We start from the raw sequence: 16198 nt of genomic DNA on the forward strand, positions 1-16198 counted from the left end.
GGGGGACGCAGGGACTGTGAAAACCTAGACCTTGGGCCCACTGTACGAGAGGATCTGGTTCGATACCATCTGAAGAACCTGAATGTACACAAGTCCATGGGACCTGATGAAATCCCTCCATGGGTCCTGAAGGAGCTGGTGAATGAAGATGCAAAGCCACTGGCCATCATATTTGAAAAATCATGGCAGTCAGGTGAAGTTCCTGATGACTGGAAAAAGGGAAATATAACCCCCATTTTCAAGAAGGGGAAAATGGATGACCCGGGGAATTACAGACCAGTCAGTCTCACCTCTGTGCCTGGCCTTCTGGTCGGCTGAGTGGCTTCATATGGGATATGAAGAGTAAGAAACAAGTCAGTATTATTGGGTTGGGATTAGAAGTTACACAGAAGCAGAACCAGCAAAGATCCACCTTTGTTAGGAGGGTTACTTCCCACTGCTACCCCCTTATAGGACCTGAATCACCAGATATACTCCCCAGCTCAGGACCTATGCTATAGGCACTATCTCCACCTTGGTGAAAGGCTATCTTTAAGGACCTCCATCTCAACTATATCTATATGTTGGTTTTTCTCTGGCATGAAGATAAATGAGAGCCTCAGTGATATCCCACCTCTAGATGGCATGATGATACTACAAAATGTTCAATATATTTTTTTATATATTAAGCAATCAGTATACCATTGTCATGGTAAGAACATGCTCCAAAGATCAACACCCAGAACCCATATTGGATGATACTGATTCCTAGCATGCCTGGAGTGATCATGATGCTAATACTGGAATATGGATTAAAAAAAAATCCAATGAAAATTATTGGACATGTACAGTAGCCACATTTTCAAATATTGCGAATTTATTCATTCATTTTTCGAATACTAAGAGGGCATATATCACAGTTTATGAAAGCATCAGTTCATGATTCAGTTTTTATAATAGTTGTGTTTGTGTTGCAGGAATGAAAAATAAGGCTGCTGTTACTGAACCTCTGTGACCATTTTCATTCTCTAAATCAACTTGAATTTGAAGGGAAACAAAAAGCGATAATGTCTGCACATACTGGTTGTATAGATTCTAGCAAATCTGCAAATGAAACATTCAGAGTCTCATGGAAAATTATTTATCCTTCACTAAGCATATGAAACTCTTAGTAACATCAATGAGGGCTATGCACATGTGTTTGACTGCATTCCTAAATTTTCCTTGTGGGCATGGAAGAAGTCCAAATAATAATGTTCAAGAGAAAAAAAAAACAAACCAAAACCCAAAAAACCAATGCCTTGTTTTTGTCTTTCTTTTCTTTCTTTTTTTTTCCTTTTGTTCAATTTATTTAGCAATTTTCTGGTTGGTGCCTTCTCTGAGCTCCTCAGTTTGCAAATGTCAAAGAACGCCCCAAATGCCAAATCCCAAGTAGTCTTCACTTTTCAAACATCAATGAAATGAGTTCCATAATGAAATAAGAATTTACGCTAGCTCAGGAGATCCCCTGTGGTATTTTGCTCTGGAAAACAACAAAAATGGGACCTAGATAGGTAGACATAGTATATTATCTGACATATCAAACCCTGTGCTAGTGAGAAATTGCTTGCGAAAACAGTTGAAGAAATGAAAAATACTTATTTGCTGCACAAAAAGGAATAGCTCCAAAAATAGCTTTCTGCTCTGTCGTCTCCAGTGACACTAGACAGCCTCTTTGGGTCCTGTCATGTTTTGCAGCAGCCACTCTATGCCTGCTCTGTCATTTAGATTGGCACTTTTTAAACCAGACCTGCCAGGCTGGAGATGAGGTACCTGGTTTTGCAGACCCTTCAGTTCCTGTGCCTCGCTAGTGACTGCTCCTTGCACCCTATCACGACTTTGCAGAAGAAGGGAAGCATTTCCCAGTGGTGCTTAAAACTGTCCTGACTCTGAAAATCGGCTCGTAACTTCACCCTGCAGTAGTTAAATGTCCCAGGCCACTTTGGTAAGGGAGGTGATGAGATGACACCAGTGGCATAACTAACTAAACCAAAAAACCCCACCAACCTAAAGAGACAGAAACTGAGTCATACAGTACCGTATGGACCCATTCCTAAAGTCTGCCAATGTAAAAACATCCTCATTTGTGCTCTAGCTCTTGTAAAATCCATTAATGTTCTGAGTGTCTCGGTGATTGCAGACCCGCATAAGGCAGAACCATGTCCGCCCCACCCCTCCTCCCATATTCTTTCCCTGTTCTTCCCTATATTTGTGCAGATTTTTTTTTGTGCCCTGTGGTTTTGGTTTTCTTTTCTCTGAAGTGATGGTATGTGTTTCAGGGACCACAGGGAGCAGCCTGTAACTCAACACCCTGTGTCCTCAGTGCTTCCTTCCCCAGATGGATCCTTCCTGAGATTGTCTCCACTCTTTACCCAGGGACTTCATAATTGTATGGTAAGTAAGATATACCCCGATGTCTTGCAGCTTTGGTTAAACTTTGAGTTCTTACAGGAACAGTGCAATTTCTAACACCTAAGTGCCCCCCCCCCCCGCCCCCCCCCTCCCCCCCCCCCCCCCCCCCCCCCGCTAATTTTCAAGCACTTCATTCAGAATTTCAGGGGCATTAACAACAAAACTGCTGAGAATATTGGCTCAAGCATTGTATTTTTTCCTTATGCTCACTGCACTTGTGGAAATACTCCTGTGGTCAGACCTGTGAAGCTGAAGGTTTTATTGCCTTATTGTGCCTGTGTGAGCCTTCCCAGCAGTAGCTGATGGTATGAGAGCTCTTTGACTGTTGCAGTAGTAATTGAAACCTATGTGAGTGGTGCCTTCTCAGACCACCTGAAGCCAATTGCACTCACCCCACTGGCAATGCCCTTGTTCTGGGAACAGCAGAAAAAAATCTGATCTGAAACTTTAACTCAAGACAGGCGCCCAGGACAGAAAACCTCCAAAAAACCTCCAACTAACCAGCTACATTAAAATTATAAACAACTGAACCACAGCCTGAAAAAAGACCTTTACTGCAGGCATTGCTCCCTTTTTAGCTTATATTATCTTACTTTATATTTTGCATCCCTGAATCCCCCTGCAGCTTCACTGGATATATTCTTCGGTGTTTGGTGCTTATAACTGCTGTTTTAGTGCTGCTGTCAGATGTGAAAAGCTGCTCTGCTGAGCTGCAATGGCTTTGGAAATTTCTATAGTGCTCTGTGTGAAGGTGTGTGTGGGTGCAAATAAAGAGTCTGTTGCAATTTGAAAGCACTTTACATCCCTGAGCCTGGACAGAGCAAAAGGTATGATTGTAAGACATTATCAGAATCTGTTGCATGTCTCTGTTGTATTATTATTTAAAAATATGGCATATACAGTAATGTGAATTTCAAAAAGTACTAATGTGTTTACTTCATTTTTTATTACAACAAAATCTCTAAAGCTCTAAAACCGTGAAGAATAATAACAAAACTCTCCAGTAAAGGATGTCAAAATTCAGGCTTTTTAATAACACCTAAGAAATGGTGAATCATTCATACTGCCTAACTAATACATCCTGTTCTGCTTCTGCTGGGAATATAAAAAATTACAAAAGCAGCCAAAGCAATAACAATACAGTGTTTCTTCCTATGAATAACACAGATTGAAGTAGTGATTTTCTTGTTCAGGAAGTCAAATCTTAACATGTTGTCAATAGTAGTATACATTGGTCTGCATGATACTCCGAGCAGATTCAGCACTAACATTAGTGTGCGGAGAAAAGTGTGTGTGGGAAGATTGTAACTCTGTTGTTCCCTTCCTCCTCATTTCTAAGGGAATGTAGTATGATTCCCTTTATGTATCTGAGAATGCTACTGCTGCTTTATCTTTCTGGTGTAACTGTAAACTGATACCTAAATGCCATTGCTGTGCATATTTTCCCCTGATTTATATTAAAAAAAACTTGGTTTTTTTTTAAGCAGTCTCAAAAGTTTTGGTATCTTTCATACTTAATAAGAAGGGTTTGCAAGTACTACTGTCTTCTGAAAGGATGCACCTGCCAATGAGAGGCTTTGTGCCCTAGAGAGACTGCAAAACTGGTGATGGCTGTCCAGCTGCTGACACTGTCCAGACTAGAAGTCAGGAATTTCTTTACTTACAGACATTTCTTCATTATCTTGTCTCTCAGAGAATTATAAGGTCCCAGTCTTGTGATATCTAATTCCATTATACTACTTTTTTTCAGGCATGAGGAAAAACTATAGGCTCTGGGATAGATTCTAACCCTCATCCAGAATAATTAGTTAAAATAAATTACTGTCTTCAACAAAGATTTTTTACCATTGTAAATTAGGTCTGAATCTGGATATATTTCTTTTATGCAGAGGTTGCTAGAGTCTGAAAATAATGGTATCTCTGTGCTGAGGCTGTATTTCTGTGATGATCTCCCTATGATTTTCTTTAGTTGAGGGACATCTGTTATCTCTGCAGTGCATTAGTGATTTTTTGTAACAATATTTAAATCAAGAGGAGTTTGAGTGGAGAATGTTATTTTGAGTGTTTCCACCACCTTCTTAATTCCTTAAAAAATCCTGTATCTTCATCTGTAGTTACTACTAAGGTCTTTAATATGGCAAACATAAAACTCTTTTCATCTCCATTGTTTGTTTTCATTAAAAACAGAAGCAAAGGGGCACATGATCTTTTTCTTCACCACTCCCCTCACTAAACCCTGAAGGCAGCTATTTCATCCCATTTGGACAGCACCACACTGTCCTGATCTTTCAAACAAGCCTGCTTCAGAATCATAATCTTAGCACTGTCTGTTCCTCACCTTCAACTGGAAATGGCTGAATAGACTGGGGTTTTCTTAATTTGGATGTGGCTTTTATGTCTTATCTTAATTTTGCCCCACTGGAGGTCAAGGCATTAACAGGACACTCAACAATCAATGTCATCTCATAAAATGTCAGAAAACTTACTGCAACCAGTGGGAGTTGTGAAGTGTGTTTGCATTCTGCCTGTGTAGCTTTCCCTAGTCCTTGCAGTCTTTCCTCAGATTGACTCCTGTTCTGCAGAACAGCCTGCAAATGTCACACATGACATTTTTTTTTTGCCTCTTATTCCATGTAGGGTGTTGAGGAAATTCCTTAACCTACCTGGGGTTCAGTGTCCTCTGTCAACAAGCTATGCATATGGATACTGTGTTCACTAAGAAAAGCACCACCCTTGCTATTTATTATTCATGCTTAATTAAAAAATGATCTGATATACTCAGTAATAACTTGAGAACTCTGTTTTTTCTTGATGAATGGTAACCAAAAGTGGTAAAAACTGAAATGAAGAAAAAGTTGAAAAAATGTACAGCTTCAGATCCAGCTTTTGATTTTCTTTCTATGGTAATAAAACTGCACTACTTTTGCCCCTGTAGTGTTGATTGTTGTCTAGGACTTTAAATTTCTGTCATTAGGAAAATGCAGGAGGCAGCATACTTGTGCATTTATGAGAAATATAAAAAGAAGGGATCCAACTGTGAGTGCATCTCCCACTGAGCCAAAAATCACTGTGTTCTTCTTTCTTTTCAAATTGGTCTTTTTGCAACATCAAGGAAAAGTGGCAAAGGAAATGAAAGTAGCTATATTTAATACAGTCCTCATTGAAATCCGAAGAACAAAAACTGTTCTTGCTTAAATTAATGCAGGATAGATAAATAATGCCAACAAAGCAATTAACACAAACAAAACAGCTTGCAATTTAGCTACTGTGTAGCACACACAGCATCAGTGTTAATTAGTTGGGACAAAACTGCACCTTTTTTGCAGGAGAGATAAGCTTAAAGTTTTCATATTTCTAAAAATCTGTCCTTGCCCTGTTAATTACAGGATTCTCTAGGTCAGCAAGCTGGCGGATGGCAGAATAGTAAAGGATTTCAAATAATGTAGTGAAGATTGGAGAGCTGCAAAATATAGAACATCACTTGGATGGAAAACTAGGAAAAGCAAGTGCAAGCGAACCTGAGGTTCTCATGGATTTTGGATTGCAGAAAATGCTTCATGCTAGGACATTTGATATTCTACTGGATCTAACTAGATTTTTGGTTCTCAGAGAAGCTGGAATTTTCTGCAGTGAGTACATGCACCCTGTAACATGATTGGTTTTACATTGGTTTGAAAGACTCATCAACAGGAATGAACATATTTCACACTGTTTGTCAAGGAGAAGAGGTTACAAGTTTCTTTCCGAAAAGAGAATTGATCTGGGGACTAGCACCAGTTCAGGAGGGACCATTATTAAAAAAAAATGTGCAGAGTTCTTGTTGCTTGATTAAAATGATTGAACAAATTACTTGTGATTGAAGTAATCCTTTGGGATTTCGCATAACATATTTTTGTAACTGTTCTTGTGATAGTCCCTCCTCCTTCCCTTTTCTCCCTTTTTAAAAATAGAAGCTTTTCCTTATACTTAGGAAGCAAAGTCAAATGTGAAGTATGTGGTGAGAGTAGGATGCAAAGGAACCTGAAACAGAGGGAGAAAAAGCAGCATTAGCAAGAGTCAACTGTTACATTTTCAGTGGGTGGTTTGAGTAAGGCAATTTAACTCAACTATCCTGTAGCACAAAGTATTGTTTATCCTTGGTTGGCCACCAAATAAGTAACCACATATTTAAGCAATTTGGCAAGTGCATACAGCTGCATGTTAAAAACAATTAGAAGTAAAAAGTTAATGCACCTGAAAAAGAGTTTGTTAGCTGGTGTATGTCATGCAAGCAATGTACTCAGTTGTTTTAAAAATATATTGGAGTCAAAACTTCTCTTTTTGTGCAGCAGTGGTAATAACAAAGAAAAAAAAAGAGTAAACTGATAGTAAAAATTTAATAAAACATAAGTTCAGATCTTGCTTAACATACAAAACACGTGGTCCAGTTTTGCAAAAGATTTACAGCATAGTCCTGTAATGTCTGATGTACCATTTGATTCCTAGCAAAGATGGAATCACAGGCTTGTGACAAATCCTGAAGTAACTAGTTATTGTGTGTCACTTCACCATTGGAGATCACAAGAAATGAAATGGCTTGGCCATATCTGGTACCTGTCACCTAGAAATAATGTACAGTCATCTTTGCTGGCATTGTATCAAAGTTGTGACGTTGATCGGGTCACTGCAGATTTAACCCTGTATTTCTTTACGGGTCCTTCTCAAACCAACCTTGATTTCTCCAGCTATACCTATACCAGTTACTTCTAGCCATTTATTTACCAGGTAGTCTGAAAAGTGTTCACTTCTTGTGAACTGTTTGTTTTGGCTATTTTCTTTTTGCTAATCATAGGATCTGTATGCTCATCTAAGTCACCTGTAAAAATATATCTGATTTTCTTTCTCCAATTAAACAGTTTATTTGCTGTACAGTGAGCTCCAGTAGATAAATAAACATTGAATAAAGGTGTTCAAATGCAATAAAGTTTATGAATGTTATGATTTGTTGTGATCCAAAAAACTTTAAAACCATAAAGATACGCAGTAATGGTGCCTCATGGATTAAATTGTGATCCTTATTTAAATTCTACAACTTTTTGCCTGTGCCAGCTGGCTGTAGGAAATGGTCCATACTGAGCGGTATCAGCCCTGTGGGTTCTAACTTTCTGAGTTCATCCACAGTTCAAAGCTAGTTTCTTATTTTAAATCAGTTTCAGGAGGAGATTTTCATTTACCAAGCCTTAGGACTGCTGCATTACACAACATTTTCTCTAATTTTATGGCATTGCATTATCAAGCTTTGTCTTATATTTCACAGAGGTGGTTTCCTGGTTGCATGAACACTCTCCTAAAATAATTTGGTCACATTTCTATTGTCTTTTCCCTGACATGTATGTGAAGCAACATTGCCTTTTCAGCATCTGTGTGACTTCCCCTTCCGTGCTTCCTTCTGCCTTAATTTTCTCTGCTGCATTCATTCTTCCTTGCCTAATATTACCCTTTTCAAAGCTGGACAGTTAAACAAATTACATTTCCAGTGGTTGAAATCTATTGATAGGCTCAAACTCATCACCCCAGAAAATCATATTTACTAACCTTATGTGTTCAGGTGATAGGGGAGACTAGGAATGATGGCTGCAATCTGTCTGGGTTTTATACTGCTCCTGCAGTTCAGTTAGTGTCTGCTCTGTCCCCCAAGCAGTAGTAAGCTCCTAGTGCCCATCTATCCATCTATCCAACTACAGCAAAACCAGTCAGAACCCTGAAATCCATGTAGAGAAGGACTGAATCATCCTAAAGAAGGACTAGAAGACTCTGGTGAAGTGTGTTAGGTTCTGTGATGTACTGATATCTGACAGAAGCTGCTGTGGTTGCATTTAGTGATTGTTTTCTAATCAGAATTTGCCACAGGCTTTTCCATCAGTAAGTGAGTGATGTCTGCATCTATTGTCACCATTTGCAGCTTGATTTGTGTCACTCAGATAAGTCCTCATACTTCCCCCCCTTTTGGAAAAGTCTGCTAGAGGAATGCTGTGAACAATCCAAAACACTGGTAAGCAGAGTCTGAAAGCCTCAGTGGGAAGGAGTGAGAGGAGAATGCTGTTGGGGGAAATGTGCTGGCTGGTTTGGTTGAGTAGGACTTGATGGACAGTAGGAGTATACAGACTGGGAGCTCCTGCATCCAGGGTAGCTACAGAGAAACACAGAAGCCTCAGGAGAAAATATTCCTCAATGATACATGTATGTCTCTTTACATGTGGATTTTATTGAGTGATTCACCACCTAAAAACGAAGCATTAAAAGCAACATGTAAGGCTTAAGGTATTGTATGTACAGAGCACCGATGTACTGCACAGTTAGTACAGCAGGCCTTTCCTAGACAGGAGACAAGAAATTTACAAACTGCAGTTGTAAAAACTGCCAAGAAGTTTACACAATGCCTGCTTTTGCTAGAAGGTTAGGTAATTTCTGTCTGTCAGGTGGTTTCATAAGCACCAGATTGTCAACCCATTCTTCAGCAAAACTTCCCGAGAGAGTGAAAATAACAATAATAAAATCAGTATTATAAAGATAAGATGCTAATGCTATGTATTTGTAGAATAATTAAGTGGGAAGGGAGCTCTGGAGTCCATCTAGTACAAGCTCCTGCTCAATGCAAGGCCACCTTTAAACTGAGATCAGGCTGCTGGTGGACCTACACTATTGACTTTTGGATACATTCAGGGATGGAGATTTACTACACTTCCATTAGTAAGAGCTGCAAGAGTATTTCTTTGTGTTGGATGGTGAGAAGGATTCTTTCCTGCAAATGTTTGTTTATAAATTGACTAATAAATGTTAAGATTTGTATATTTTGATCCAAATTTCAGGTCTGAATAAATATAAATGTGAAAAAACCTGAAACCAAGTTACAAATAAAAATGACTAACTCACTACAGTTTGATTCTTACGGAGGCTGAAGACTATTTTACTGTTACATGTATGATAGAGAATCAAAATCATAAAAAAAGATCTAGAACTGGAAGGTAGATCCATTTTAAAGGCTGAGATCACAAAAACTCAGCACATCTATCAAATCATGCAACCCCAGGCAGTGACTAGCATTTGTAGGAAACATGCAATTACTAAATTGTGTTGATTTGCTTTGCTAGGGTTATCACGCGCAGGCTGCTCAGACGATAGCAGCAACATTATTACCTTAGAAAATGCATCATAAGAATCATTGTCAGTATAGCAGCAAAAGCTTAGAGAACTGCCAGCATGAAAGGAAATGGGATATTTGTTAATTTCAAGCTGGATACGGATATATTGCCAGTAGCTGAGATATTACTTCTGAAAGAAAATCCACAAACAGTAGAAGGTGAAGAAGTAAAATTCTTGTTTGCTGAGGTGACTTAACTTCCATAAGGGTATATATGAATGAAATTTACTGGTAAACAAGCTGGAACATCTGCATTTTTTGATACTACCCAGAAATAAAATGACCATTATTAGTTTAAGATCATACAAAATCCTTGCTTTCATTTGAGAATATGTTCCCTAGAAAGGGAGCTAAATAGGAGATGAGAAAATTTTCATGCATCTTTCTTTGAATACAAAGGCTCTCAACAGAACACAAAAGAATACACAGGAAATGCAATACCTTTCTGATGTTGTTAGAAAGTTCAACTTAAGGTTAAGACAGAAAGCTTAAGAAGTTTCTTTCTCTTGAAAACACAGAGGCAGAGGAAAACAATAATAAAAATATGGTGGTGCTCTCACTGATCTCTGTAGCAGCAAAAGTTGATCTCTTAATCTGAAAGTATACCTCAACTCAAAAATAAATGCATATGCTCAGGAATTTGTCCATAGAAGCCAAAAGCTTTTAGTCTTATCATTTTCTTTTCCTGCTCCGAAGAATCAGAAGATAGGCATCTGACAGATTCCATTACTGCAACCAAATATATTTTAATGCACTGACAGTACTTGTTTGGGGGTTGGTGTGTGTACATTTTCTGCAGATACTGTTTTGTAGGTGTGTGGTACCTGAGATGTAGCACAAGAAGATGCTGGACACACAGACAGTAGACATTAAAATTCTGCTTCAAAAGATATTGGATAATTTTGTACAAAGTGGAGAAATTCCAAAAGGAGAAATGAAAATGTAATCTAACCTAACAATCAGTTAATGGAGTCATACTTAACCAGGGGAAGTTCACGTTAGCTATAAGGAAGAAGTTCTTTACTGTGAGGGTGGTGATGCACTGAAACAGGCTGCTCAAGAAAGTTGTGAATGCTCCATCCCTGGCAGTGTTCAGGGCCAGGTCAGACAGGGCCTCGAGCAACCTGGTCTTGTGGCATGTGTTTCTGCCCATGGCAGAGGTGTTGAAACTAGGTGATTTTAAGGTCCTTTCCAAACCAAACCATTCTATGATTCTGTGATTCTATAATGTACTTGCTGGAAATCTGCATTCATACTGATATATCTTGTAGGGTGTAGCAGGAAGAAGGATTTGGATCTGGTACTTTTACATCAATGGTGAACAAAACAGTAAGCACCAGCCTGCCTGGTGGGCATGAGGGGGACATTACCCTGCCATATTTTTTGGATTTTTTTTTAATGAAGTCTGAGATGGCTGATACTTTCTGAGATTCTGATGGGCTTATTTTCATAGGACCAGCAGATGGGAGGGGTGGGAAAGGCAGATATCAGGTATAGGGCACATGCTGGCAGCATGGTCATGAGCACCCTGAGACTATATTAAAGTCCTAGCAAGGAAGCATAGATGCCAGCATAATTAGCTGATAATTTGAGCTGGAGACAAAACTTTGCATGAAGTGCCTCAGCCTTTTTTCTGGGTCTGAGTCAGGATGTCACAAAATTGAGGTAGGTTAGACAAGGAGTAAATGTGTGTACTTCCTATCAGTATTGCAGGTTCACAGGAGGTTTTCCAGAATGCTCAAACCTAATTTAAGCTCAGGATGAAGAACTGCCACTTCTTGTATTTATAGAGCAGGCTTGTCAGGTTCAAGATTTGAGCTATTGGGAAATTCCTCTTTCAGCCTACAAATTAAAGCCACAAGCTGTGTCCACAGTTGCTCACAAGCTTCAGGAACTGAGAGGAACTGGGCCTGAGAAAAAAAAATCTCGTGAAACCATGAGGAATACCCACGTCTTACTCAATTCAAACTACAGCTTTTGCCAGGCTGCTTGCTTTGATTGGGCTACCTCATGTAAGGCAATTAGAACAATTTGCTTCAGTGCAGCTCAGCTGCGTGGTGAGGTGGATATGTCTGAAACTCCATGTCCACATTGTATGAAGTCAGTCTGCAGCTGGACAGTAAGTCTGATGGTCTCTGAATTGTCAGGCATCCATGTGTACACAAGGAGCACCTCTGTGTAGCTGTGCAATGTATGTGGAGGAAGCCAGAGGTGTTTGGTGGCACTCTTATACTGATGGCTAGTATAAACTGTGTAGAACAAGATATGAAATGAGTCATATGTATTCCTCATTAAACCATGAGTTAATCCTGCTAACTTCCATGGAGTTAGTCTTGTAGGTAAGGCACAGAGAGAGACAGGACTCATTTATTGTGTATCATTTAGCTCCGCAGTGCAAAAGATTCAGAGCTGGTTGACAAAGGTGGGATTTGGGCACTAAACACTCTTTCAGAATCTAAAATTTCCCTATATTCCCCAACAGTGTCAGTGGCTCCCTGCCTGCCTGCCACAGTGATTTTTACTTCAGTTGTTTGTCCAGGCCTGTCTTCAGGGGGTTACAGTTTTAGATGATATGCACAACAAAGAGATACGCACTTTGAGACATTAGACTCTGCGCTCCTTATGGAGAAGGCTTGGACAGCTGGTGTCTCCAGTTTAACGGTTTATTTTCCTTGCTGTGGTGTTGATTTATCACCCTTCCTTGCTTCTTCACCTGCCTCCAGTAATGAATTCGGCCACTGTGCAGGGCAGATTACAATTTCTATTTACTCAAAGGATCAGACTTAAATGATGGCTCATTTAAATACTTGAATTATTTAATGCATGGTGTAGGGGGAGTTGCTATCCAATTCTGTGAACTTCACTGTTTCATCAGGAAACCTGCAGCTTTGGAACTGCCAGTCAGATCTTAAAAACAAAATAAACATTTGGGTTTTTTTTAAAGCCTTAAAGAGGAGAATCCATTTAATCATTGTACACATCTTTTTATTTGTTGTACGTTATCAGTAGTAGAATAGCTTTTGCTGATACCTGTAACTTCAACCTGTCAATGGGTAAATAAAATAGAATAAAAATGTCCTTAATACTTTCAGTGACTCATGATGAAAAATTTATCAGCTTATGAAAGAAGGAATTTTTATGCTCAAGATTTCGGAAGCAGCCAAGAGTTAACATCTGGGGCTTTTCATAAGGGAAATGGTGAAGTTGGTCACACATATTGAGTCAGTCTGGCATCGATCCACATATCATGTGACAGTAATGGCTGAAGGTCCTCAATGCCTTCTATATTTCTTTCTGAATGATCATGTGACAATACAACTGCATATTTGGTGTGCCTGCAACTTGGTGTGAAAGAGTAAAGGTAGTACTGTTATTTTACCCTTTGATTCCTTTCTGATGTTAACTCCTTAAAAGCCTGTCTTCCTGGAAAAGAAAGGAAACTTGCTTCCTTCCTCATTTTGTAATGAAGGATACATGCTGTTAGAAATAAGATTTGCATCCCTGCATGTGCAGTCAGTACTCAGATAAAGGTAGAAATGACTGCCATTAACTCTTGCCTCCAGCTTTGTATTAGTGTATTTTTAAAGCTGTAAAATTTCTGCTTCTGGTAGACGGTTTGTGAATGAATAGGTAAGGTGAGTTTAAAATAAGTTCTTGCTTTGAGTAAGGCAACATGTGAGATTGTTGCATTGTTATTTGTTAATGGAGCTGTTGTGGTTTAAGTGCAGTCAGGACAGGAACTTAGAGAGAAACACTGTGAAACAAATGAAAAACAGGAAAAAATGAGACAAAATTTGTTGATATCACAATCGTCTGTCTTATTCAGGACTGCCATAAGAGCTGGTATATATTTATGAAAAGGCTGAGGGGTCTGCTGTCAAGTACAGCTCCATCTCAGTCATCAGTGAACATCTTTTATGATATTAATAAACATTAATAAACAAGTAACCTTGCTATGCAAACACTGATTAATTTAGCTCAGTATCTTGCCTCCAGTAACAGGAGATGCCAGATGTGCTGCTGAAATATAAAGCTGGCAGTTATTTAATCTGAGTATACTGAAAGTTTCTTTTTTATCTCCCTGAGTGAGAAGCTGGTTTGAACCTTGAAGGAAGAGTGAGGAGACACATTCTCACCAAAGCGCTTGGCATTATGGTACCTCTGGGTATTTTTCCTTATCAGTATGAATGCATAATCTTTCGGGTGATCTAGGAAAGATGTTGACATTGTGGAATATTGTGAAAGAAGCTGGCCACAGGCTAATCATGCTTTGCCTAGGGAAAGTGTTCCTTATCTGCCTTTCAGTATTAGGGATTTCCCTTTTCTCTTCTATTAGGGAAGGGGACAACAGAAACATGAGGAATCATTTCAGATATTGTGTAGGAGAGAAACTCAAATAGTAATCAGTGGAAAACATCAGAATGGTTCATATTCAACACCGAAGCCATGCTGTTGTGAACCCCGGGCTCAAGCTTTTTTGTGAGGCATCACAATATTCAGGGGAAAAACAAAGATGTTTTGTGAGTGGGGGTGGAGAGCAGAAGGTACAGCTATGCTGCTGGCGACAATACATAAGGCGTCTCAGCTGTGTGATTTGTATTCTGGGCCTCTCACTATTCTGGCCTTTCTAATCTTTCCTTAGTTTTCCTTTGCATAAATGCTGACTTCTACAGCATAGTACTGAGAAAAACCAAGAACTGTGTGAAACAGACAGCATGCAGCAAGTATGTCATCACTGAAACCCTGGAGGAATATAATAATTCAGGCCATAAATCAGGCCAATGACTTTTAGGACTACACTAATGCTTTTTGCTTGGATCTGAATACCAATGTGCTTGATTTTTTCTCTGTTCTAATCACCACCACTATGACAAAAAGACCTTTAAGAAATTATTTCTGGACATGGTTAAGAACCTGGCTATGAATTACAACCAGACACTGGATGGGTGGAGTACTTCTTCAGTATTGACATGAGTACTTCACTATTGACATGAGAAGTGGGATTTGAATTCAGTGAGAAGTGAGTCAAAACATCACCTAATTAGTCCCATTAGCCTGCATGGTCTCAGGCATAGTTACTATCCTCTGTAATGCTGTTTATGAGACAGACTTTTATTTCTGATGCAGATATACATGACAGCAAGGATGATGGAGACCATTTCCGCAGTTAATTCCTGATAACCTCTTTGTAACGGATGGATGGTTACTCCCAGGTCCTATATGACGGGAGTACATTGGTGCTGCATTCCTGAGGCTGAGCTGAGCAGCTTTTACAGCCTCTTGGATCCCAGCACCAATCTCCAAACCACTCTGTATACACAGAAACAATGACCCAGCTTCTGCATTACTGTGGTAGTACATTGAAAAGATGTGTAGCAATGAAAAAGTTTGAGAAAGAGATTCCCCTCATAAAATGGTGAGGGGGATACAGCAGAACGAGGCAGGGTAGCAATTATAATTGCTATACAGAATTGCTCTAGGTATGTTTCCCTTGTGAAGAAAGGATGAGCTTCTTGGATACATGTGAGAGGCTGCTGAGAGCTTGCAGTGACCCTGAACCTTACAGTTCAGGGTAGGTGGGATTTGAAAACCATTAGACATTTCAAATTTAATAGCTGTGATGCTGATTAGCTAAATACAGGGGGAAAAGGAAGACCTTGAACAAAATTATCTGATTCAAGAAACATTTAATGTACTTTAATTATGGGGGAAAAAAAGTCCAGGGGATAAAACAGTGGGTCAGACAAAACTTAGACAGTCTCTAGCATCTGAAAGGGACACTGGAACAGAAATGGTGCCAAAACTATAAATAAGAGCCTGTCGTGGTTTAAACCAAGTCCACACAGCTCGTTACTCATTCCCCCCCTCGCTCCCCCAACTCACGGAGAGTTAGGAAGAAGAATCCAAAGAATGTAGCCCCCATGGATTGAGATAAGCACAGGGAAGATAGTCTGGGTTATTCCTGTTTCAGGTCAAGGCAAACCCACTCGTGGGATTGCTTTTGCTCAAGGACTCGGATATACTTGGTGGGTAATGCGGGAAGATGGGGAAGTCCGATGTATACCTCAAGGGGATTTGATTTTAGGGGAAAATGGCCAATGAACTTAATTATACGTTGTTGCTTGCTGTGTAATATTTTTATAGTCCATCAACTAGATGTCTTCAGGTCACCACTGACTGGCTCTGACTTCCCTTTAACCATCGTCCCAACAGAGAATGAACTTTGATAGAACCAGATGAGTTCTGCAGTAAAGGAATGATCAACATCAGCAGGCAACAATCCAGCACTGCATACAGACTCTCCTGCTACAAGAGACTATTACAAACCTAACATCATAGACCAAATGGACTCAATAGCATTATAGGGATTGGTCCATGTATTAAGAAATGATTTCTTTCTCTCTGTCTGGGTGTATGCAGATGTATATATACATATATCTATATGATGATATATTGAAAATGTGGGATCTGAGTATGACGTGAATGGTATGGAATAAGGGGTGGATAATGTCATGGGTTCAGCAGTAGCAGTCATTTTTCTCCTTCTTGGTAGCTGGTACAGTGCTGTGTTTTGACTTTCGGGCTGGA

General features: G+C 39.4%; 1 long non-coding RNA gene across 2 annotated transcripts in view; it reads left to right on the plus strand.

Annotated features, from left to right (window-relative positions):
- LOC115947160 (uncharacterized) overlaps positions 1–7378 on the plus strand; it is a 35881-nt gene extending 28503 nt beyond the window's left edge. For both annotated transcript variants that reach the window (XR_004081117.2, XR_004550090.1), the window contains exons 2-3: positions 2298–2412; positions 5817–7378. This is a non-coding gene — a long non-coding RNA (uncharacterized lncRNA). The remainder of the gene's footprint in view (positions 1–2297; positions 2413–5816) is intronic.
- Positions 7379–16198: the final 8820 nt, after the last annotated feature.

The sequence above is a fragment of the Melopsittacus undulatus genome, chromosome 1 (genome assembly GCF_012275295.1).
Source record: "Melopsittacus undulatus isolate bMelUnd1 chromosome 1, bMelUnd1.mat.Z, whole genome shotgun sequence".
In the NCBI taxonomy this organism is placed as follows: Eukaryota; Metazoa; Chordata; class Aves; order Psittaciformes; family Psittaculidae; genus Melopsittacus; species Melopsittacus undulatus.